General features: G+C 46.6%; 1 long non-coding RNA gene across 1 annotated transcript; it reads right to left on the bottom strand.

Moving 5' to 3' along the window:
* Positions 1-7,069: 7,069 nt before the first annotated feature.
* Positions 7,070-7,673, bottom strand: LOC143711512 (uncharacterized). Its single transcript, XR_013194861.1, has 3 exons — positions 7,603-7,673; positions 7,293-7,407; positions 7,070-7,131 (listed from the first exon to the last, which is right to left on the bottom strand). It is a non-coding gene; the product is annotated as an uncharacterized LOC143711512 (long non-coding RNA).
* Between the last annotated feature and the right edge of the window lie 16,455 nt (positions 7,674-24,128).

The raw sequence follows: 24,128 nt of genomic DNA, 5'->3' as shown, positions 1-24,128 counted from the left end.
CTTAGACAAAGAGCAATAAAAACCAAAGTCCCGCCTGTGAAATTCCAACCCTCTAATTGGCCAAGTCAACAGGAAGAGGCCGGATTTCTCCAAGGTGATAAATGACGCTTCCCCCCTCCGCTCGCTCTGTTACTTCGCCTGTCTTTGTGTCATAATGTAAGGTCTCGCCTCCGGGCGAGCTCTTCGCCTTTCTTTTATTTGTTTCTAGTTTAGTTTGTGTTTTTCAGTCTTAGATAAGTCTCCGTGTTTAATTCCAATCGACGAGTGAAAAGAACACCGCGTGACATATCTCTTCAGCAAATCCATCTACAAGGGACCTTTAAACGAGCGCGCGCTCGTTTTGAAGGAGCAACACGCGCACGTGACCACGTGGCGAGAGACGCACACACGCTTCTTCACCAGCCATGCGAAGATGTGACGTTAACTCCGCGTGATTTCCCCGTAGAGATCTTTATTTCTTTTCTTTGTTAGTCAAAGTTTTGTTTTCCGTAGTCGACTCTGTTCACTTCCACAAAGTGAAACGAACTTAGCCGAACTATTTTCCTTTGGTAATGTTATCCCAAAGACTTGGAAACTCCGTTCAACACGCGCGCCAAGCAGCACCCAGTGACGCTTCCTAAAGGACTCCGCTCACGCACGCGCAGGAATGCCGCGACACAGAGAGACCCAGAAACTTAAGTATATCTCTTTATAGAGCTTCTAAGAAGCATTAAGATGATGTTTTCGTGTTGTTACAGACAGGGGACTGTCAGGGGGAATGTTGCCAATGCTCTCTCTCTCTCTCTCTCTCTTCCTCTTCCCCTCTCACACGTGTTTCCATTGTCCACACTCTATGCATTTCTCGTTCATCGATGCCTTATCGTGTATTGTTGTTTATTATGTTTGTAAATACATATATCCCATGTAACCGTAGTAAATACATAAGTAGTTCTGCTTTATTAAATTCATTATATTCATCTGATTGATGTACTGCCTTTTTGCTCATTTTCAAGTCCCTTAAGTGCCAAAAGATCTTACTGTTATAAGGTGAGAGAAAACCCAACAGCGAATCACAGTCAAAGTGTCTTTAATACAATCAAATGAGGAAGCCGCCAGAAACAGAAATGATCTTGTAGGAAAATGTACAACAGAAACAGCCGGTACGAGGGCCAGATTAACATTAACAGAAAGGATCCTCCTTGGGAGTGCGTGGGTGGCAGACAGCAAGGATTAAGCAGCAAGGCGGCGGCTATCCTCTGGTCACTCGGGAAACACACGATGGATGGTCAACGGGAAACAGTAGCAGTTCAGGCAGCATAGGTACTGAATAGATACAGAGAGCAGATTTAGCACAAATGACAAAAGTACTTGCAACTGATGATTCCCAGTAGGACTGTTCAGGACCAGACAGGACAGGACAGGACAGGACAGAACAGAACAGAAAACGGACTGATGGAGGAAAAATCTGTGAAACTCCTTTCATCAGAGGTTAACTAACAATCTGACAAAAGACAGGGAAAAGAGAGGAAAGAAGTAGCAAGCGCAATCAGAGAAAAGAGAGAACAGGTGCGGGGAATCTAGAGAGAAGCAGAAGGGAACAAGGAACAGCTGGAGAGAGAGTAATTGCGAGTACAATACCGTGTGTGACCAGGAGAGGGAGGAAGAGGAAAGAGAAAGAGACTGGATCATAACAGTACCCCTCCCTCAACGAGCGCCTCCTGGCGCTCCCGAGGAAGAGGACTGTCGAGAGCGGAGGAACTCATCAATAAGCGAGCGGTCCAGGACGTCCCTAGAGGGAATCCAACTTCTCTCCTCAGGACCGTACCCCTCCCAGTCCACTAAATACTGGTAACCACGACCTCGACGGCGAGAATCCAGGAGTCTACGAACCTTATAAACTGGAGCCCCTTCGACTAAAACGGGGGGAAGAGACGGACGCGGAGGGGCGTGAATAACGGGCTTGATGCAGGAGACGTGGAAGACAGGATGGACACGACGGAGGTTGAAAGGTAACTTTAACTTGACCGAGACAGGACTAATTACCTTGGAGACCCTAAAAGGTCCGACAAAACGGGGGGCAAATTTCCGAGAAACGGACTGGAGTGGTAGGTTATGAGTGGATAACCAAACCTTTTGGCCGCAATGATAGCGGGGGCTCTTCACACGACGTCTATTAGCGGCGATACACATTCGGGTTCTAGAACGACAAAGGGCTGATCTCACCCTCCTCCAAGTACGTTTGCAGCGGCCAACAAAGGCTTGAACAGACGGAACGCGAGAGGCGGGTTCTTGGGAAGTAAACAACGGAGGTTGGTACCCAAGGCAACCCTGAAAGGGAGAAAGACCGGTAGCGGATGATGGGAGAGAATTGTGGGCGTACTCGGCCCAGGGCAGTTGCTCGGACCAGGAAGCGGGGTTCTGAAAGGCGAGACTGCGCAGCATGCGGCCGACAATTTGATTGGCGCGTTCGGCCTGACCATTAGTCTGGGGGTGAAAGCCGGATGAGAGACTGGCAGAGGCCCCAATCAGGTGACAAAACTCCTTCCAAAATTGAGAGGAGAATTGGGGACCCCTGTCAGAAACTATATCGGAAGGGAGCCCGTGAAGTTTGAAAACGTGATCAATCATTATCTGGGCCGTTTCCTTGGCGGAGGGGAGTTTCGAGAGAGGGATGAAATGTGCAGCCTTAGAAAAGCGATCGACGACCGTAAGAATAACGGTATGTCCTGCTGATGAAGGAAGACCAGTGATAAAGTCAAGCGCTATGTGCGACCACGGACGCGACGGCACGGGTAGGGGTCTCAAGAGGCCAGACGGAGGAGAATGACTAGACTTGGTTTGAGCACAAACGGTGCAGGCGGCAACGAATCGACGGATGTCCTTCTCACGGGAGGGCCACCAAAAACGCTGTCGTACGGAGGCGAGGGTACCCCTAACGCCGGGATGGGCAGCTAATTTAGACGAGTGGCCCCACTGAAGGACCGCTCGACGAGCAGAGACCGGGACGAAAAGTAAATGCTTAGGACAGTCTCGTGGAGTGATGGAATGAGAGAGAGTGCGCTTAACCAGTCTCTCTATTCCCCAAACAGTAGCTCCGACGACGCGCGCAGGGGAAACTATACTCTCCTGGTTAGGGGTGACTGTGGAAGAATCAAAAAGACGAGAGAGAGCGTCGGGCTTAACATTCTTAGACCCCGGGCGATAGGAAATAGTAAAGTCGAAGCGAGAGAAAAAATGAGCCCAACGAGCCTGACGCGCGCTCAATCTTTTGGCGGAGCGAATGTATTCAAGATTACGGTGATCGGTCCACACAATGAACGGAACAGACGCACCCTCCAACCAATGGCGCCATTCCCCCAAAGCTAAACGGATAGCAAGCAGTTCACGGTCGCCGACGTCGTAGTTACGTTCGGGTGGCGAGAGACGATGAGAGAAAAACGCGCACGGATGGACCTTGCCATCAGAGGATGAGCGTTGGGAGAGAATGGCCCCGACCCCCACCTCTGAAGCGTCAACCTCAACAATAAACTGCTGGGAAATGTCGGGAGTAGTTAGGATGGGAGCAGTAGTAAAGAGTGTCTTTAAACGGTCGAAAGCTCTCTGAGCGGAATCGGTCCATACAAAACTAGACTTAGACGAGGTAAGAGCGGTTAAAGGGGCTGCCACTTGACTAAAATCTCGTATGAACCGGCGGTAAAAATTTGCGAAGCCGAGAAATCGCTGGAGCGCCGTGCGAGACTCAGGAACAGACCAAGTAGTGATGGCCTGGACCTTAGTGGGGTCCATACTGATCCCCTCCGCCGAAACTACGGACCCTAGAAATGTTACCGAGGTTGCGTGGAATGAGCACTTCTCCGCCTTGACAAAGAGACGGTTCTCCAAAAGGCGCTGAAGTACGCGACGTACATGCTGAGTATGTACCTGGAGAGAGGGTGAGAAAATTAGAATGTCGTCCAAATACACGAAAACAAAGATGTTGAGCATATCACGTAAGACGTCGTTAACAAGAGCTTGAAAAACCGCAGGTGCGTTTACCAGGCCGAAAGGAAGAACCCGGTATTCAAAGTGCCCGAGGGGAGTATTAAACGCGGTCTTCCATTCGTCCCCCTCCTTTATGCGCACTAAATGGTAAGCGTTACGCAGGTCTAGCTTTGTGAAAAATTTAGCTCCCTGTAATATCTCAAAGGCTGATGACATAAGTGGCAGAGGGTAACGATTCTTGACAGTTATGTCATTGAGCCCGCGATAATCGATACAGGGTCGCAGAGACCCGTCCTTCTTTTTAACAAAGAAGAAACCTGCGCCGGCGGGGGAAGAAGAGGGAACGATAGTACCAGCATTCAGAGCCTCGGAAAGGTAATTCTCAAGTGCCTCGCGTTCGGGAATCGACAAAGAATAAAGCCTCCCACGGGGGGGCGTGGATCCGGGCAGGAGGTTGATACAGCAATCATACGGACGGTGAGGAGGGAGAGAAGTGGCTCGGGAACGGCTGAAAACCGCTCGCAGATCGTGATACATCTCCGGAACTCCGGTCAAATCACCAGGCTCTTCCTGAAACACAGAAACAGATGAAACAGGGGGTATGGCAGACACTAAACATTTCACATGACAAGACAGGTTCCAAGAAAGAATAGTGCCCTTTGACCAATTAATCTGAGGATTGTGCTGGATCAACCAGGGATGCCCTAACACTATGGGGGAGAAAGGAGAGTGAAAAACTAAAAAAGAGATGGTCTCGCGATGATTACCAGAGACCGTGAGAGACAGTGGAATAGTCTCACGAAAGACATTGGGAAGAGAACTGCCATCTAAGGCGAAGAGGGGTGTGGTCTCCTTTAGATCAATGAGGGGGATACCTTGTTTCAGAGCCCAAGCCTCATCAATGAAATTCCCCTCTGCCCCGGAGTCTATCATAGCACTAGCAGAAACTGAGGAACCTGACCAGTGCAAATGAACCGGGACGGTAGTACAGGACTTTAGTGGAGGGACCAGAGAAGTAGTGCTCGCCAGAACTCCTCCTACTACTGGCGAGCGTTGGCTTTTAAAGGACAAGTCGAGACGAAGTGCTTGTCAGAGCCACAGTAGAGACATAAGCGGTTTGATATTCTCCGATCTCGCTCCTTAGAGGAAATGCGCAAGCCTCCCAGCTGCATAGGTTCGGGAGTGGCATCAGCGACATGGGATGAGGGTACAGATGAGAAGGGTAGCAGAGAATGTGGGGCAGCATCAGAGTTCCTTGCCCGTCGGCGCGAGTCAAAGCGCTTCTCGATACGGATGGCGAGATCGATCAAAGGATCAAGAAGACTGGGAACCTCCCTGGCGAAGATCTCATCCTTGACGTCCGCGTTGAGTCCCTCCAAGAAACGAGCCACCAGCGCAGGTTCATTCCAGCCAGCCGTAGTTGCTAGAGTGCGGAATTCAATCGAAAAGTCAGCGACTGAATGCCTCCCCTGGCGAAGAGATGAAAGCAGGCGGGAAGCCTCCGCACCATGCGCTGAACGGTCAAAAACGCGGATCATCTCCTCCTTAAACAGGGAAAAGCAATCCATGAAGTCAACTTCAGCTTCCCAGTTGGCCGCTCCCCACTGACGAGCCCTTCCAGAAAGGAGCGAAATCACATAGGCGACCTTGGCGCGGTCCCTGGAGTAGGTAGAGGGTTGAAGAGAAAAAATGACCTCACACTGTGTCAAAAACGCACGGCATTGCGTGGGCTCACCCGAGTAGCACGGTGGATTATTGATCCTGGGCTCCGGGGAATCAGGCGATCTAGACGGAACCGACGCTTCGTGGCGGAGGCGATGAAACTGCGTAGAAAGTTCAGACATCTGCTCAGCCAGAGACTCCACGACGCGTCTTGTGGTGGTCAGCTCCTCCTCATGCCTGCCGAGTAACGATCCCTGGCGTTCCAACGCGACATGAAAGGGAGTCTCGTTCGCTGGGTCCATCGTGGTCAGATTGTACTGTTATAAGGTGAGAGAAAACCCAACAGCGAATCACAGTCAAAGTGTCTTTAATACAATCAAATGAGGAAGCCGCCAGAAACAGAAATGATCTTGTAGGAAAATGTACAACAGAAACAGCCGGTACGAGGGCCAGATTAACATTAACAGAAAGGATCCTCCTTGGGAGTGCGTGGGTGGCAGACAGCAAGGATTAAGCAGCAAGGCGGCGGCTATCCTCTGGTCACTCGGGAAACACACGATGGATGGTCAACGGGAAACAGTAGCAGTTCAGGCAGCATAGGTACTGAATAGATACAGAGAGCAGATTTAGCACAAATGACAAAAGTACTTGCAACTGATGATTCCCAGTAGGACTGTTCAGGACCAGACAGGACAGGACAGGACAGGACAGGACAGAACAGAACAGAACAGAAAACGGACTGATGGAGGAAAAATCTGTGAAACTCCTTTCATCAGAGGTTAACTAACAATCTGACAAAAGACAGGGAAAAGAGAGGAAAGAAGTAGCAAGCGCAATCAGAGAAAAGAGAGAACAGGTGCGGGGAATCTAGAGAGAAGCAGAAGGGAACAAGGAACAGCTGGAGAGAGAGTAATTGCGAGTACAATACCGTGTGTGACCAGGAGAGGGAGGAAGAGGAAAGAGAAAGAGACTGGATCATAACACTTATAGCAACAAGCTTACAAATTAAAGATACTTTAAAGAGTATGTGTTTATAGGGCAGGAAACCCAATTCTTGTGGCCACAGAATTGCTTTTCCTGAAATCCTATAAAGTAAGATGATATTGTGGAGTCCCACAAATATTAGTCTGACAATTGAGCTAATTAATTTAGCCTGTTTTGTAAGACGTGGTCTGTGTAGTTAATTGCAATCAACTTGTGGTTAAGTGCAAGGATACACAGACATGCATGCAGGTAAAATGACATATCATCCCTTATCGGGAGTTTTATTAACATGTAAGACTGATCTAATCCAAACATGTATGAATAATTATTAATTACCAATTATTAATTATGATATGCAAATTCCCCACGGATTAGATCCGCCCCAGAGTCTTTACAGAAGAGTGTATGTTGGATCAAGCAATGCCACAAACTCCTTGAAGCCACAGTCGTCCAAGATGGAAAAGGGCTGCGAGTCCTTCACCACCATATTCACGAGAGCCTCATCTAGCTCTCGCTTCCAGTCCACTAAGACAAATAAATAAGACATAAAGAAATAAAAAATACTTTAATAAAAGAAATTAAGGATTTATGTGAAACTGCATTTAAATGAAGCAGACCTATGAGTCAAGGCAGTCATATCAGATTGTGTAAGTGTCTAGGTAATAATAATATAATACATAGCCTACCTTGATTTGTGTTCCCATGGTTTTTAGCAGCTCCATGCTTGGCAGTGAAGTGCCTAATCATGGAGGAAGTATTCCCGTGATACTTCAGCTCGGTTGAACACACCAAGCACCGGACCTGTAAAGAAAGCAATTTAAATAAAAATGCAATTTGAGTCTATTGATAGCTACTGGCTACACTAATCATGTACATCATTTTACTGTTATGGTACCTTAATATAGACCATAACTATAGAAGGCTATTGTACAGACAGTCACTGTTGTATAAACTTTACTTTTCCTACTTTACATGTTAAACAGCCAGAACACCCACCTTATCAGGAGCGATCAATTTGAACTGTTCCCACATGTCAGAACGACCTCTCTTCCTGGCTGGTTCCATAATGATCTAATATAAACGCAACACCAACAACTCGACAGCAATAACACACCTACTACGACAACTCTACAAATTGTACATTGTTTAGAGTGGTTATAAAGACTAAAAGGCGCTCAAAACTGTTTCAACCTATCACCTGTCAGAATCGAGACGCGCCGTTCCAGTGAATCACCTGATTGGACCGCAAACCAGTCAGATGATTCATTCAGGCAATGAAGCACTTGCTGCTTCGGACGTCATATGTCACATGATTTTTTCGCACCAAAGCAAGCTTTGAAGCAGTGGTTCTCTAGGTTTGTAGTTCAGGGTTTCGAAGCACGTATCGAAGCTTCAGCGTCACACTACCATCACTACTCGAAGCTTCATTCAGCATTGCTCACCAGTGACACCTAGCGACTGTGCAAAGAAGTAGCAGACAAATTAATTAATTCTGGACCAATGACCTGAGCAGACTTATGATGTCCATATAAAGCCACTACCCACTGTTGTGTTTATGTACTTGTCAGGAGATGGCGCTGTAGTTCACATGATGTTACCTATAAAAGTTGTAGAGTAATAATGGAAGTGGGTGCACCTGCTGCCTAATCATGTAACTGCCGGCAGTGTGAATTGTTTGTGGGTTTGAATAAACCTTAAAGAAGTAAGAAAATTTCTTGTCTTGATTACCTGAACTCAGACATAACAAATTGGCGACGAGGATTTTGCTGGTCTACATGAAAGATGTCTGCTGTTGCTGCTTTTTCTACGCCATTCTTACCATGTCCGGGGGAGCCATCTATTCCTTGTGGCGTCTGGTTAAAGATGTTTGAGAATTACTTGCTTGTCGTAAATGCATCAGGAGATGACTGGCCAGTTGCAAGAAAGCGAGCTTTGTTTCTTCATTGCCTGGGAACAGAAGGTCAGAGACTGTTCTATACTTTACCAAACCAAGGAGAAACAATGGAGGATGCTATTGAGACTTTGAAATTACACTTTATTCCCCGACGTAATGTTGTGGCTGAGCGTCATGCATTCAGAAAACGTATTCAAGCACCCGTTCTGTTTCATTTATTTATTTATTTTCTTCTCACTGTTAATGTCTGTAACCTTTCATTTTCAATAATAAAAAGACCTGAGCAGACATTTGTCCATTGCCTGGGTATAAAATAAAAGATGTAGCCTATCTTTGTCTGTCAGAATTTACTTGTGCAGAGACAACTGTCACACACACAGTTAATTAATTATTCATAAATTGTTTGGATAGTGAACAACAAAAGTGACACTGTGTTGCGTGCAGTGCTTATGGTGGAGGGAGTGTAATAAAGTAAACTACAACAGAATAGTCTGGGTGGAAAAAAGTTTTTTGTGCAGTGAACTTTTACTAGATTTAGTGCAGTGTTGTGCTTATGGGACTGGAGATTTAGAGGAGCAAACTGCAACACTGCAGTTTGGGGTGGGTGAAGGAAGGATTACAATAGATTTTTATTGAGAAACAGAATTTTTTTAAGTGTGTTGGGGTTTAGACGATTCCTCTTCTTGGACAAAACCTCTCCAGCCTTGGAAAATATCCTTTCACAAGGAACAGATGCAGAGGAACATAAAAATGCCAGTGCCAGTTGGTATAAATGAGGATACTGATGCTTCTTTTGAGCCCAGACAGGGGAGGATTTCCTCTTTCTAGCTGGCTCCATTACCTGGAAAAAGGAAGAGACGCAAAAAGCAAACAAATCCAAAAGGGCGATCCAAAACAAAAAGCAGTCCAGATCCAAAAATCCAAATAATCTTATCTCATAATATAACAAGACTATAATATAGCTATAATTAAAAATAATAATATACGTATTCTAACCTGATATAATATAATAATATACAGCCCTAACATATGACTCAATAACGACAATAACAATGGGAGTTCTTTGACTCTCTGACACTACTACTGCTTCTACTACTCCTAGCAACACCCACAAGGTGGCGCGAGTTTCGAATCCCCTTTATCCGTAGCGACACTCTGACCGAACCGATGACGTATCCACACAAACCGAGGCCTCGTTTGTCATTGGTCACGTGATTTTCACGTTAACAACACAAGCCTCGAATCCCGGCTTCATCTGGCACGCCAATTTTTTCTCGACACAAGCTCCGACGCCTCGGTTCAAATGTCACATCACTACTACTTATGTAGTGCATTTGCCCATACAGGTCAGGTTATGTTTTTGACATAGCTTGTTTTGACCTTATGTTTGTGCAGATATATATATTTGGTTGCATCTAAGTTTTGTTTCTTTTTGTTTTTTCTGTTTTCCTTCCTAGCAATTCTGAGTGACTGTCACCATGCACCGCAATAAAAGCACTGTTAACCCTGACCAACTGTTTCCTCTGTCAATGGGAGCCTCCAACCGCTCAAGGCGTTCATAACAGGGGCCAACTAGGGCTTGAGTGGTCAAATGCAAAGGTGGGGTTCCCTTTCGAGAGGTCTCTCCTATTGCGTAATGCTTACGCTATGGGAAAACTCCTTTTCTCGAGAAATATTGAAGTCTTTATGTAAAACGCATTGCAGCTGCACAGCATACAGCAATGAGAGAGGCAGCTCAGTCATTGGCTGTGCTGCGGCAACTTGCACGATCCAATGACGGGGCGACTCTGAACCCGCTTCCAATGAGCGTGCTTCGCGTCCACGCGCGTCAGAGCCCGCCAAGATGGGCGTGGCCAAGGGCTATATATTGGGCGCCCCGTCGTCTGAGTTCTTTAGATTTAATCTCCTTCAGCAAAGAACCTTCTCTTCGCTGATCCTCCGGATTTGTTGGAGTCTTTTCGCCGCCGCCGCCGTCGACAAGCCTACGGCAGGACTGCTTCGAGGACGCCGGCGCCTTCAGCCGCCTTCGATCGCCCTTCTGCTAAGCCATCCGGCGCGCATCATCACTATATCCTTTCAAAGCTTTCAGTGTTCGCCCCCGCGACACTTTTTCTAAAAGAGCAATTTTTCAAGGCGTCAAATGCCTTCCTGCGTTTCGTGTCGAGGCCCTCTTCAAGACGGGGATCGTCACATCATTTGCGCCCGCTGCCTGGGACCGGACCACGCAGAGGCTGCCCTTACTCGAGGCGGATGTCCCGAGTGTGACGCCCTGGGCCTCACCGAGCTGCGCGCTCGCTTCGCCGTTTTCACCGCGAAAGAGCCCACCTCTTCCGTGCTGCCATCTCCTCTGGTCGAGCCGCGAAAGAAAAAACGCCGCTCACAGAGGCTGCCGGAGCACGCGGTTTGCAGTGATGTCACGCCGGGCCAATCCCCGCGTGCTTCACCGCCACCCGAAGACTCCCCGCCGCCAGTCCAGTTCACACAGGCGGACCAGCACCCCTCCAGCGGAGCGATGGGGCTCGTCTCGTTTGGCGCGTCAGGGGATGACGAAGATAAGGATGACAGTTTTTCCTGTGATGCTGCATCCGACGACTGGCCGGGCTCGTCCTTCGACCCCGGGCCTTCGACATTAGCGGGCACGAGCGCGGGCTCCAGCATGGACTCAGAGATCGTCCGCATTCTCTCCAAGGCCGTGGAAGACCTCGGGCTCGATTGGTCTTCCCCGGAAGAACCCGCCCGCAGCCGACTGGACGAGTGGTTCCTGCAGGGGCGCCGACAGGCCCCTCGACAAAGACCCTCCCCCTTCTTCCCGGAAGTTCACGACGAACTCACGAAGTCGTGGAAAGCCCCGCACTCCGCTCGCCTGAAGCCTTCTTTTTCTTTGTCGCTCTCCTCCGTGGACGGCGCGAAAGAAAGAGGCTATGAGGGGACTCCACCCCTCGAGGAGGCTGTGGCCAATCATCTGTGTCCACCCTCCAACGCTGGATGGAAAGCTAAAGTTTCTCATCCCTTGAAGCCTTGCCGGTCCACTTCAGCTCTCGCCGGTCGCGCATATGCCGCCGCCGGCCAAGCTGCATCAGCGCTTCACTCTATGGCTGTCCTCCAGGTGTTTCAAGCCAAACTTCTCCGCAGTATGGACGAGTCTGGACCCGAGCCTGAGGCATTTAAGGACCTACGCAGCGCCACTGACATAGCGCTGCGAGCCACAAAAGCCACCGCCCAATCCATCGGCCGTGTTATGGCTAACCTGACTGTCCTTGAGCGCCATCTGTGGCTGACGCTAACAGATATGAAGGATGCAGATAAGGCGTCTTTCCTCGACGCGCCTATCTCCCAAGACGGCCTGTTTGGACCAGCGGTGAAGGAGTTCGCCGAAAAAAAAAAGCGCTTCACCGAAGCCCGTAAGGACTCACAGGCTATGCGTCACTTCCTGCCCAAGCGATCTAGCTCATCGCAGAGCCGCCAACGGCCACCTCAACAGCAGCGAGCTAAGACGGCGCCCCCCGTTTCTCAGCCCAAACCTGAAACGGATTTTCGACGCCGCTCGCGCTCGGCCAACAGGAAGCAACCGCCCGAGCGACGGGGACCTCGGCCCAGGATTGTGCTGAACCCAGGGCCTCGTAAGTCCTCCAAGCTACAGGGAGGAAAAGGGAGAGCGCGTGTCTCGCGAGAGCCGGACCGTTCTCTCCAAAACGTCTAAAGCATTACCCAGTCCCCTTACAGGCGGCTGGAAATGTCTATACAGCAGCCAATGTGCCAGCCACACAGCTCGCCCACCTGCAAACAAACGCCGTTTTTACGGCGACACACAGAAATCACATAAAGAGCTATTTTCTGCCTGTGTCATTAAAGGGTCACGTGTCCACACCAAAGTGCGTATTCCCACATATCAAAACTGTCAACGCAGTGCCAAATGTTTTCCCAGCTCAGGCTGTACGCCCCATAAATGTAGATTGTGTGCCAACTGTTACGTATGCACCACTACACACAAGCACTGTTCCCACAGTTATAAACACTTCCCCAGTAAAAGCGGGAAGTTGTATAAGAGTAGCGCGTGTGCCCGCTGTTATGCACGCACCCCAACTCACAAACACTGTTTATATGGCCAAAAACCTCCCGCCACGAGCGGGAAGTTTTATGAAAGTGGCGCGCGTGCCTACCACAGTCTATGCACCCCCACCCATAAGCACTATACACACAGTGTTAAACATTTCCCCATCTCACTCTGTGAGCATTACAGCGAGCGTGCCTGTAATCTCACACGCACCCCTGCACTCGGCATTCAGCAGAGCTGCTCAGCGCGCGTCCGCGCCGCTGAGAGCTGTAAGCTCGGTGTTAACACAGAACGATTCGCTGGCGGGAGCCATACGTCACTGCGACACGCCCCCGGCCAACATTCAGCCCATATCTGTGCGAGCGAAAGCTTGGGAAAATATCCCCGACATGCCAAAATGGGTTTTGAACATAATAAAACACGGTTACTCGCTTCAATTCGCTCGCAGACCGCCCCGCTTCACAGCGGTGGTAGAGACGAAAGTGAGAAAAGATGTTTCACATGTTCTACGCACCGAGATGCTCAAGCTGATAGAGAAAGGCGCTATAGAAACAGTCCCCCCCTCTATGAGCGAGGCAGGTTTTTACAGCCGCTATTTTCTCATCCCGAAAAAGAATGGCGGTCTCCGCCCCATTCTAGATCTCAAACATCTGAACAAAGCTTTAATGATTCGTTCGTTCTGAATGATAACTACCAAGCATATCCTCGCGCAAGTTCGCCCGAGGGATTGGTTTCTGTCAGTGGATCTGAAAGACGCTTACTTTCACATTCCAATAGCGCCTCATCACAGGCCATTTCTGAGATTCGCTTTCGAGGGACAGTCATACCAGTACACAGTACACAGTACATTCGGCCTGTCACTGGCACCCCGTACATTTACGAAATGTATGGATGCAGCACTTTCCCCCCTGAGACAGCGGGGAGTGCGAATACTAAATTATCTCGACGATTGGCTAATACTAGCACAATCAGAGAGCCAGTTAGTGACGCACAGGTCTTGGATTATCAGTCATCTAGAGTGCCTAGGTCTAAAAATCAATTTTGCAAAGAGCATGCTATCCCCCAGCCAGAATATTTCTTTTCTGGGAATAGTGCTAGACTCAGTGCAGATGACGGCGCGCCTCTCATCAGAGCGCGCTCACTATCCGGCGCCTTGCAACATCGTTCAGAGCGGGCGCGCGCGCCCCCGTCAAGCGGTTTCAGAGGATGCTCGGTCTCATGGCCTCAGCATCAGCTGTACTCCAGCTAGGATTGTTGCACATGCGTCCTCTCCAACGCTGGCTCAAAAGCCGTCTCCCCACCCACGCGTGGCGCTCGGGCCACTTTTTAATCAGAGCAAATCACGGCTGCATAAAAGCCCTGACGCCCTGGAAAGCTGTCGACTGGTATCAGTCCGGCGTGAGTTTGGGTGTAAACACAAGGAGAAAAATGATCACGACAGATGCCTCCAAAATAGGTTGGGGGCCCTTTACGAGGGCAGGCCTGTCTCCGGCTTGTGGTCAAACCCGGAGAAGCGCCTACATATAAACTGTCTGGAATTGAAAGCGGTCGCTTTGGCTCTCAGAGCCCTGCTCCCGTACCTGAGGGACGAGCACGTCCTAGTCCGAACGGACAACATGACGGTAGTCTCGCATATAAATCGTCAGGGTGGACTCAGATCGAGCTCCCTGCACTCAATGGCCAGGGAGCTCCTCCTATGGTCCCAGCGCAACCTGCGCTCGCTGAGAGCAGCGCATGTGCCAGGTGTTCTGAACCAGGGAGCGGACATGCTGTCCAGAGACAAAGTTCTCCCAGGAGAATGGTCTCTCCACCCCCTGACGATTCAGTGGTTATGGCAAACCTTTGGCAGAGCAGAGGTCGACCTCTTTGCCTCCAAGGAAAATGCGCACTGCCCTCTCTTCTTTTCAAAGAGCACGGACGCGCTCGCCCAAGTCTGGCCGAGCCGCCCGCTGTATGCCTTCCCTCCGGTTGCGATGCTACCTCAGGTCATCAGTCGGATCAGGGAGGAGAAATGTGCAGTGCTCCTGGTAGCCCCACTCTGGAAAAACCAGACGTGGTTTCCAGAACTGATGCAGATGATACAATCTGCCCCATGGCCGATTCCACTGAGGCTAGATCTCCTCAGGCAGGCCAACTGGACGATCCTCCATCCCCGCCCCGATCTGTGGGCCCTCCATGCGTGGCCCCTCAACGGATTCCCGGGAACCTCCCCAGTGGAGTGTTGAGAACCATCACTGAGCCGCGAGCGCCCTCTACGAGGCGCTTATATGCCCAGAAATGGAAGGTGTTCAGTGACTGGTGCAAGTCCAGGAACCTGAATCCTGAGACATGCGAAGTACCGAGTGTGCTCGTTTTCTTACAAGAGCTGTTGGAGGCAGGCCGCACCCCCTCCACGCAAAGTATATGTGGCTGCCATAGCGGCATCACATGAACCGGTCGAAGGACGCACACTAGGGAAAAACTACCTAGTTGTTCGTTTCCTGAGGGGCGCCAGGAGGATAAATCCCCCACGCCCCCCCTCGGTGCCGATTTGGGACCTGGCCACGGTCCTGGACGCACTTAAGCGTGCCCCGTTCGAACCCCTCCGAACTGTGCACCTTAAACAGCTCTCGCTCAAAACTGCTCTCTTGCTGGCTCTCGCCTCGGTCAAGAGAGTGGGCGACCTGCACGCGCTGTCATCAAGCGCTACCTGCCTGGAGTTTGGACCTAACGACAACAGGGTTGTCCTCAGGCCAAGACACGGGTATATTCCTAAAGTGCTCTCTACTCCTTTCAGAGCACAGGTGATATCTTTGGCCGCGCTATCGTCCCCAGCAGACGAAAGTGACGCTAATTTACTCTGCCCGGTCAGGGCACTCAGAGTATATTTGGAACGTTCTGCCCTGTTCAGACAGACAGAGCAGTTGTTCGTATGCTTTGGCGGCCGCACTAAGGGTCTGGCTGTGTCAAAGCAAAGAATATCGCGCTGGATAGTTGATGCTATAGCGCTGGCTTATGAGTGCCCCTTGGGCATCAGAGCTCACTCTACGAGAGGCATGGCCTCCTCGTGGGCGTGGTCGAGTGGGATACCCATTCAAGAAATTTGTGCGGCTGCAGGCTGGGCCTCACCGTCCACATTTATCAGGTTTTATAACCTACAGGTCCCCTCATTGCACTCTAACATACTGTCGGTCTAACTATGCATAGGCTGGGGTGTGTACATGCTGAGCATTGTCTCCTCCCTCATAGAATCACATCTTTGCATCTGATGTGGAGGATTTTTCATACATGACAGTACATAAAAATGTGCTTGTGTGTGTCTTTGGACGCCCTTTGGGCCGTTCCACGTTGTCCCTTTATAAAGCCCGCCTTCGGCTGGCTCGTTGGATAATTACTTCGCTCAAAAGCTCAGGCACCGGCCTCCGGCTTAATAGAAGCGAAGTCAGCACGCACGGCGTTTTACATGGCGTTCCCATAGCGTAAGCATTACGCAATAGGAGAGACCTCTTGAAAGGGAACGACTCGGTTACTTACTCGGTACTCGGTTACCCGTCATTGGTTCGTGCAAGTTGCCGCAGCACAGCCAATGACCGAGCTGCCTCGCTCATTGCTGTATGCTGTGCAGCTGCAATGTGTTTTACATAAAGACTTCAATATTTCTCGAGAAAAGGAGTTTTCCCATAGCGTAAGCATTACTCAATACTCGTTCCCTCCTCTCAGGGAACCGAGGTTACGTTAGTAACCGAGTCGTTTATCTGAGTCTGGACAGAGAGTCAGCGCCACGAATCATCTCATATATATATCAGTTAACATCAGAATTACAGACATTTAAAAACATTTTAGCTCAACTCACTTTCAGACAGCAGTGAGCCCTTGATGCACACTTTTGCTGAGCCCACACTGATGCGAGCTCCGCAGCAGACTTTTCCCGACAGTCAAAGCAACATTGCGTTACGAAAGTGCGGAGGTAGGAAGTCGTTGGAAGACCACTACTGCTAAGGGTACCGTTTGGACAGGGCCATTATCAGTGCAGACATCTACATTCGTTGACTAAAAATATACAGATGTTACTGAATGTCACTAATGCAATCCTGACACAAAATAATTAGGATCAATGTATCACTTATTGTAAAACATCAATGCAAAAAAAAAAATTGCAAACAATCGGCCGCATGTTTGTTTTGGTATCTTACTAGTTTCCAGCAATTTCTTTGAATAGATTTCTGGTAAAACTTCCATTTGTTGGTGAAACAATGGAGTTGTTTGTCATTGTTCAAGACAGGCATGTTAAGGGAGGGCTTTAGTGAAGTGCCGCAGAGCTTCGGTCCCAACGGTGGAAGCGCAGTGTGATTTTGTGCTTGGTGCTACAGGTCCAAGGCTATTAACTGCCCCTGAAAGCCCTGGCTCACACTGGCCCGACAGTGGAAAAGCGGCTCATGCGTGTTGGAGCTATATATTGATATTTATTTTAATATTATCATTATAAGAGAATATTAATCAATTTATTTATTATCTTATCCAGAGCATGCATTTATGACAACAATATATAAGGTTTGTCTGAACCAAGGTTTATATATTTTTTAAATATATTGTATATAAAATTTTATATACAAGTATAAATAAAAATGTTTTTTGTTTCAACAGCTTCCCCATGAAATAATTTCCGAGATCTTCAAGGAGGTTGTTTTAGCAACCGGTGATTCTGCATATTTGACCCTTTCACTGGTATGCAGATGGTTTAGGGATGTGGTCACAAATGAAATTTTTCGGAAAACAGCACACTTTGCCTGGCTATACAGTAAGATGTTTTCCCTGTTCAATGCACATTTCTTGGATTGAAATTTGTGGTATGTGACATTTAAAATTTAATCTCTACACTTATATCTTTTCTGTATTTTGCCTTTACAATTTAAGGTGCGGTCAACTGTAAGATTTTTTGTCATGACTACCGCGAACAATTCAGAAAGATCTGCAGCATCAGGGAATGCTCGGAATGCTTGGAGCTTTTCAAGTCCTATCCACCAGGGTATAGAGGAAGAGGAAGACGAGGGGAACTGCTGGGCTTTTACTCCGAAGATCATTGTACAGGATTTTGCTCGCAGGACTGCTTTTTTTTTCTGCAGAAAATGAATTTCTGTTAAATTCATAAAACTTGTACAGAATGGTATTTGAGAGATGAACTGGTTTTGATGTAGTAATTGATGCAACTAAAAGTATAGAAGGGGTAATTACATAAATGCATAAGTGCAGTTTGGAGCTATGTAATAAAGAAAAAAAAGTGACAAAGTCTTTGTTTTGTTTTGTTGTTAAGAGCATGTATAGATATGCTCCCTTAAAAGTTTATTATAGTAAAACCATGGTTATTGATTACATTTATGTAAACGCAAAAATACTATAATTTAAAAATAAAAATGTATATAATATAAACAAATTTTCATAGCAAAACCATGGTTAATTCGTGATTACCATGGCTTTTTGGAGCAATAATCCGTATGATCAGTTTAACAGCCGTACGATAATTATCGTATTTCTATGATAATTTTGACCTCTGTACGATGTACGATCAATAATGAAAAAAATCCCATAATGTACAATAATTTCAGAGTTTTCAGTCGTTCGTCCAAACACACATGATCCTACCGCCTCTCTCTCTGACCCAGAATCATTTCGCAGGCTCACCTGCCTGTACGCAAGCACGTATAGCCTACACACACACACACACGTACACACACACACAACGGCACAAATCTAGCAACACTGCATGCACTCTGGGGCAGGGGCGTAACTTTGTTTTAAAAAGTGGGTGGGACAGGTGTAGGTGTGTGTGTGTGTGTGTGTGTGTGTGTGTGTGTGTGTGTGTGTGTGTGTGTGTGTGTGTGTGTGTGTGTGTGTGTGTGTGTGTGTGTGTGTGTGTGTGTGTGTGTGTGTGTGTGTGTGGGAGGGGGATGGTATATAGTATATAATATACAATATTACATTGTGTTGAATTTGTCGTTTAATGAGATCTGATCCGACTTTTATCTTTATGTACTTCAATGGTCCAGTGGCAGAACTTATGCCAAGCGTGCCAGAGGTTCTGAGTTCTAATCCACACTAAGTATAGTTTTTTTCCCCTCATTAAAAGTGATTGTTTATTAGTGGTTTTATATCAAGCAGGGACAGGTTTTTTGTGCATTATGTTTTGTGATTTCACCGTAACGAATAAAGAGTCTCTCTGCAACGGATTGAAGCGAGCGTCCGTATGATTCGTGAAGACTGTGCGCGAGTCACAACAGAACACTGTATCCGCGCAACTGATAGCAGAAGCAACGAGCACTTTGGTCACTTGATTTCAAAAACAAAACATTTCAGATCGCTTCAATTTAACAAACAAACGAAATGAATGTTCTACTAGAGTTAACTGGAGATGTTTTATTAATGCGTATTGGTACATCCGTGCGCGAGATGTTTCAAAAGTGGTGGGGACAAAATCCACCCTGGTAAAAAGTGGTGGGGACATGTCCCACCCGCAAATTACGCTTATGCTCTGCGGTACTACCTCGTTCTCGGTGCGCACGCTCGTATGAGCACGACCACAGCAACCAGAGAGTTGTAACTATGTCTTACCTTTGCAGTAAAAAGAAAGCCAGCTCGTGGTCTGTTTTTATACCCAGCGCTGAACGGTGCTCCCTCCAAGAATCAAATGCGATGTTGACTCTTGTCTTGTCTTTGCCCGACGCCGGTCACTCTCTATTTTGGCCGCACTTGATAAGGCTTTTTTTTTTTTTTTTTTTACTTAAGAGGAGTTTCCCTGAGTGTCTGGATTGTACTGGAGGCTGGTCGCTTCTTTCCGTCCGCAGAGTCCATTTGAAACACTAAAGTGACTTACTGCTAGCGATTGCCGGATGTAAAGGCCTCATTATGCTTCTGCGTCAACTCCACGGCGTAGCTACGCCGTCACTCCTACGGTGTCGTTGCCGTTTTATGGTTCTGCGTCAAGCTGAGTTGCATCGCGGTGCATCTGACCAATCACAGCCCTTGTGGTCTGCGTCGCCTCGACGCGTAGTTACAATTTTTTGGAGGTGCACGTCGAGCTACGCCGGAGGGGTTCGCGGCGACGCAGAGGGGTCTGCGGGGGTACGCCGTCGATTCGACGCAGAAGCATAAAACAGGCTTAAGCCCAAGTATACGAGAACGCGCATGATGTCCCATTTTGTGAATTTTCGCGCCAATTCGGACCCGACTCCTCCACACACCCTTCGCAAGGGGGCTTGATTGACAGGTGTCCGACAAAGCAGTCAGGAGAGTTAGTAGATTAACATGGGAGGATTTGAACTTGAAAAACTGAATATACTGACGCCTTTCCGCGGTTAAAACAACATTCCTTCTTATGTCCATTCATGTTTATTTGATGCTATAAATGAACTAGAAGGAAGAGATGATCGGTTCACGAGCAACTCGAGGCTCTACAGCGATCTGTCACGACACATTAAAGAGCCACAAAACGGTATTGTTTAAATTTCTTTTTAAAAATGACCAAATTTGAAAGGTGAGACTTTGTTTAATATGTTTAATATCAAAAGTAACCGAAAAGTAACCTGGTCTGTCCTGTCTGTCAGCGTATTGTCAGTCTCCTCTCTGATCCGCGATGTATTTTTCACTGCGTGAGAGCATGGTGTGTGCGTGAGAGCGGCGTAGCTTGTCGGACATAGCGACAGTAACTAAGGGGGGCGGGTCTTTGCGAAGGGTCAATTGAGCCTACAGGCTGATAGAGGCAACTGGGGTGGACATTAAGGTGTCATTCTTTCTATTACATTATGGTTGGAACTTGGCTCATAAATGTACAATTGAAAACTCTATCTTAAAGATTTTTTTTAGTAAAAAGCTACCCAATGCTCCTTTAACATAACGGCTGCAAATAAATTATTTTTAGGTGTTCAAGCACTTTAGTGCTGAAAACCTATTGTAATGGGTACCAGTACCATAGGCTACTGACAGTACCATGCTAGTTTCATGGTAAATCATACTGCTTTTGAGCTTAACTGCCTTAACTGCTTGAACACCGATAAATGCTGCTTGCAGCTGCTTGCAGCTTTTATTTTTATTTTTACTTTACAAAAAAAACTTTTAAAATATGCGTTATATATCTGTGTGTCAGTGTCTCAACTTTAAAACTTTGGACCCTACATTACCTAACATTTCTTATGAAACTTTTCTTTATGAAAATTGTAACATAACATGAAACAATTTGTACGGTGTAACTGATGTATAGATTAACATCTTTCCTTCATGTACTTCTTCTCTATCTTTTGTATTTATTTATTTATTTTAGTTTTCAGCTCATTGTTCTTTTCTCATTTGTATTTTGATGACATTGAACATATTAATTATTTTTGTATATTGTATATAAGTTGTATGTCATAAAAAAAAAGTCTCTGTACTGTATGTTTTGCGAAAAAAAAAAGTTAAAATAAATAAAGTAAAATAAAGTCGAATTTTGAGCTGTAAGCACGTGCACGTCCCAGCCGGGTTCGTCACTTATTTGGTTCCCCCGGAAACATTTCTGTTGTGGTCTGTGTTATTTGCAGCGCGTTTCTGTATTTGGTTGTGTTCAAGCGTGCCGCACAAGCCCTGAAAAGTGAAGCCAAAGCGTCTCGATCGCCCCCCGGTGACTGGTCCTAGTATAGCTCATAAACCCCGCCTCCCTGTGTTATTCAATGGGACGTGAGACCAACTAAACAATTAAATTACACTTCACATATCTTTTTTCCAAAGATAGTTTCTGTCATTTACTGTTATTTTCATCACGCTGATGTAATTTCAAGTGTTTGTTTTTAAAATAAGTTTGTTTTTAGTTAGTTATTTGATGCTATAAAAACGGTGTTGTGGCGTACATGATTGACAGCTATGATTGACGGGTTCTCTGAGCAAAGTAGTCACTGAAGCAACAATGGACTTTTTTTCGGGATCTTTGGAGGACTGAGGAGATTGGAGCTTTAAATTTAATATCTAAATTTCTATAATTAATTATTTCACACCGACATAATGGTTTGTTCTGCAGCAGAGGCGCGTGCTTACGCTTGATTCAGCAAGACCAGAGCGGGACGTTGATTTCGCGGCTTTACTTCCTGCTCACTACTGCACATGTCTGCTCCCGAAATCGCAACTGCGCAGACTCAAGTCCCAAGATGTCAGCGCCATATCGGGACAATGGCCGCTTCACTTCTCGCCAATGGAAGAGAACGAAGGGGCGTCGTCCATCTTTTTTTACAGTCTATGGTTATGTTGTGAACTTTTGCAGCGCGTTTCTGTATTTGGTTGTGTTGTGAGCTTTTGCTTTCTTTTGTGTAATTGTTACAACTTAACCCAGCATGGGTGGTGATGGCGCTGTGATGGCGCAGTGGATAAGACACATGCCTTTGGAGTGAGAGAACCGGGTTCGAATCCACTGTGAGACACCAATGTGTCCCTGAGCAAGACACTTAACCCCTAGTTGCTCCAGAGGCGTGCGACCTCTGAAATATAGCAATTGTAAGTCGCTTTGGATAAAAGCGTCAGCGTAAATGTAAAATGTAAAGCATGTGTTACAACCTACTCCGGCATTGGGGTAGGTTGTAACGAAGGTACACCATGTATTTGACACCAACTCACATGGTCTGTGATATTGGAATCTGCAGCATGTGGAAGGTAAGATGGATTCATTGAAGTATCAGAAAATCCTAGGAGAAAACGTGTAGTGAGTTTGGGTGCCATTGGAACTTCCAACAGGACAATGATCCCAAGCATACCTCAAATTCCACCAAGGATTGGTTGCAGAAGTTCTGGAAGATTCTACTTTGGCTATCACAGTCACCTGACTTAGAAAATCTAAGACCCATAGAAAATCTCTGGGGGGATTTGTAGGCAGCGGTAGCAGCATGTAAACCCAAGAATGTTACTGAACTGGAGGCCATTGCTCATGAGGAATGGGCTAATGCCACATCCACACGAAGCCGAAGCTTTCCCTATCCGATGTTTTTTTTTTCCTCGTTCTAAAAAAAATTCCGTAAACACGGCGGCGTCTCAAGTAATATCTGCGTACACACGAAACCACTGAAACCGACTCAAACCGATGTAGTATACATTCCAGACCAGTACGAGGCTCTGTAATTCTGACACAGATACACTAAAAACAGAGAAGACTTGCGCATAAACCTTGCGCGCTGTATACAATAATATTAGGAACAGTAGCTTCTTTTTTTCTTTCTTTTTAACCAAGAACTTTATTGAACAATATGAAAAACCATAAATGGCCTGGTACAAAATAGGAATAAGTCACGATATTCAATTAGTTAGCAGACGCTTAAAGCTTGCTACAAAGAACCGGCAAATAGCCTAATCATTATGAATGTGTCAAATATAGCATAATTATTTATTAATAGTGTTTTCTGTGACGATGCTGACTTGCCACCTTCGCAGTAGGTGAAGGTGCTAGATAAATGCACACTTCATACGGATTATAAGAGAGATGTCTGTTTCTTTTCGTTTTGAATTGTTTTGTTTAAAAGTAGACATTTCAAGCTTAGATATATCTCTGAGTTTCTGTTCATTTATGAGACAAGCTCCAGTTCACGTGGGATGCAAGTTACAGTATATCGCATCGGCGCCTCCTTGTCCTGATGGCTATTGTCTGCTATATTTGCTTCTTATTTATTAAATCCAGGCGAATGGTTGATGAAACATTGATTAAAATTAAGATACAATTAATACAAAACGAAATTCACTTTTTAGAAAGGCTTTATATAAAACAGAACTTAATGAAGTGGTCAAAATGATGTGTCTCGAAATTGCGCATCTTATGATTAGGCTACTCACGCTGTTCACTTTTCATATAATCAACATATGAAATGGAAAACATACCATTATTTAAACATAAATATGAAACTAACTTTTCTTTAATGGCTACAACATGTAGGCCTAGACCTACAGACATTTAATGTCGGAGCGGTGTTGTTTTCAGGGGTGAAAACAACAAGGGTGTTGTTTTCAGATTTATCCACTCTGGGACCCGGTTTCAAAAAAATAGCGGTTTCAGTCTCCCAAAACGCCGGATCCGTCTGAACGAAACGCCGATCCGATAAAAAATGTGTAGCCTACGTATACAGCTAAACTCGTCTCCGTGTGGACAGGGCCTAAGATTCCTCAGAAACGCTGCCAGAAGCTGGTGTCAGGTTACACATCACTTTTGCAGCAGGTCATAACCACAAAAGGGAGTTCCTCTAAGTAAAAAGGATACTTGCCATGAAGGGTTTGAATAATTTTGAGACTAACAAAGTCATTTTCAGTTGAATTTGAGGAAACAACTTGAAACATTAGCTGTGTTGAGCAATTTCAATTATTTTGTTCATTGCAAACAGCTGAAAGTTAGTAATTTTAGCCAATAAACCTGATTTACAATGGGGGATGAATAATTTATATTACAACTGAAGTCTATATACACATCAAACATATATTGTACAATACACCACTCAATATTCAGCAACTACATGTATAGTCTAAATGCAAAGTGTAACTGTTAATTAGTGACCTCAAATAATTCCATCATGTAATGACACACAATACTACACAGAAGCAGAA

The sequence above is a fragment of the Siphateles boraxobius genome, unplaced genomic scaffold (assembly GCF_051911475.1).
Source record: "Siphateles boraxobius isolate OS27281-9 unplaced genomic scaffold, OSU_SipBor_1 119, whole genome shotgun sequence".
NCBI lineage: Eukaryota > Metazoa > Chordata > Actinopteri > Cypriniformes > Leuciscidae > Siphateles > Siphateles boraxobius.
Note: the sequence above shows the minus strand (reverse complement) of the source record. Positions and strands in the feature narration are given on the sequence as shown.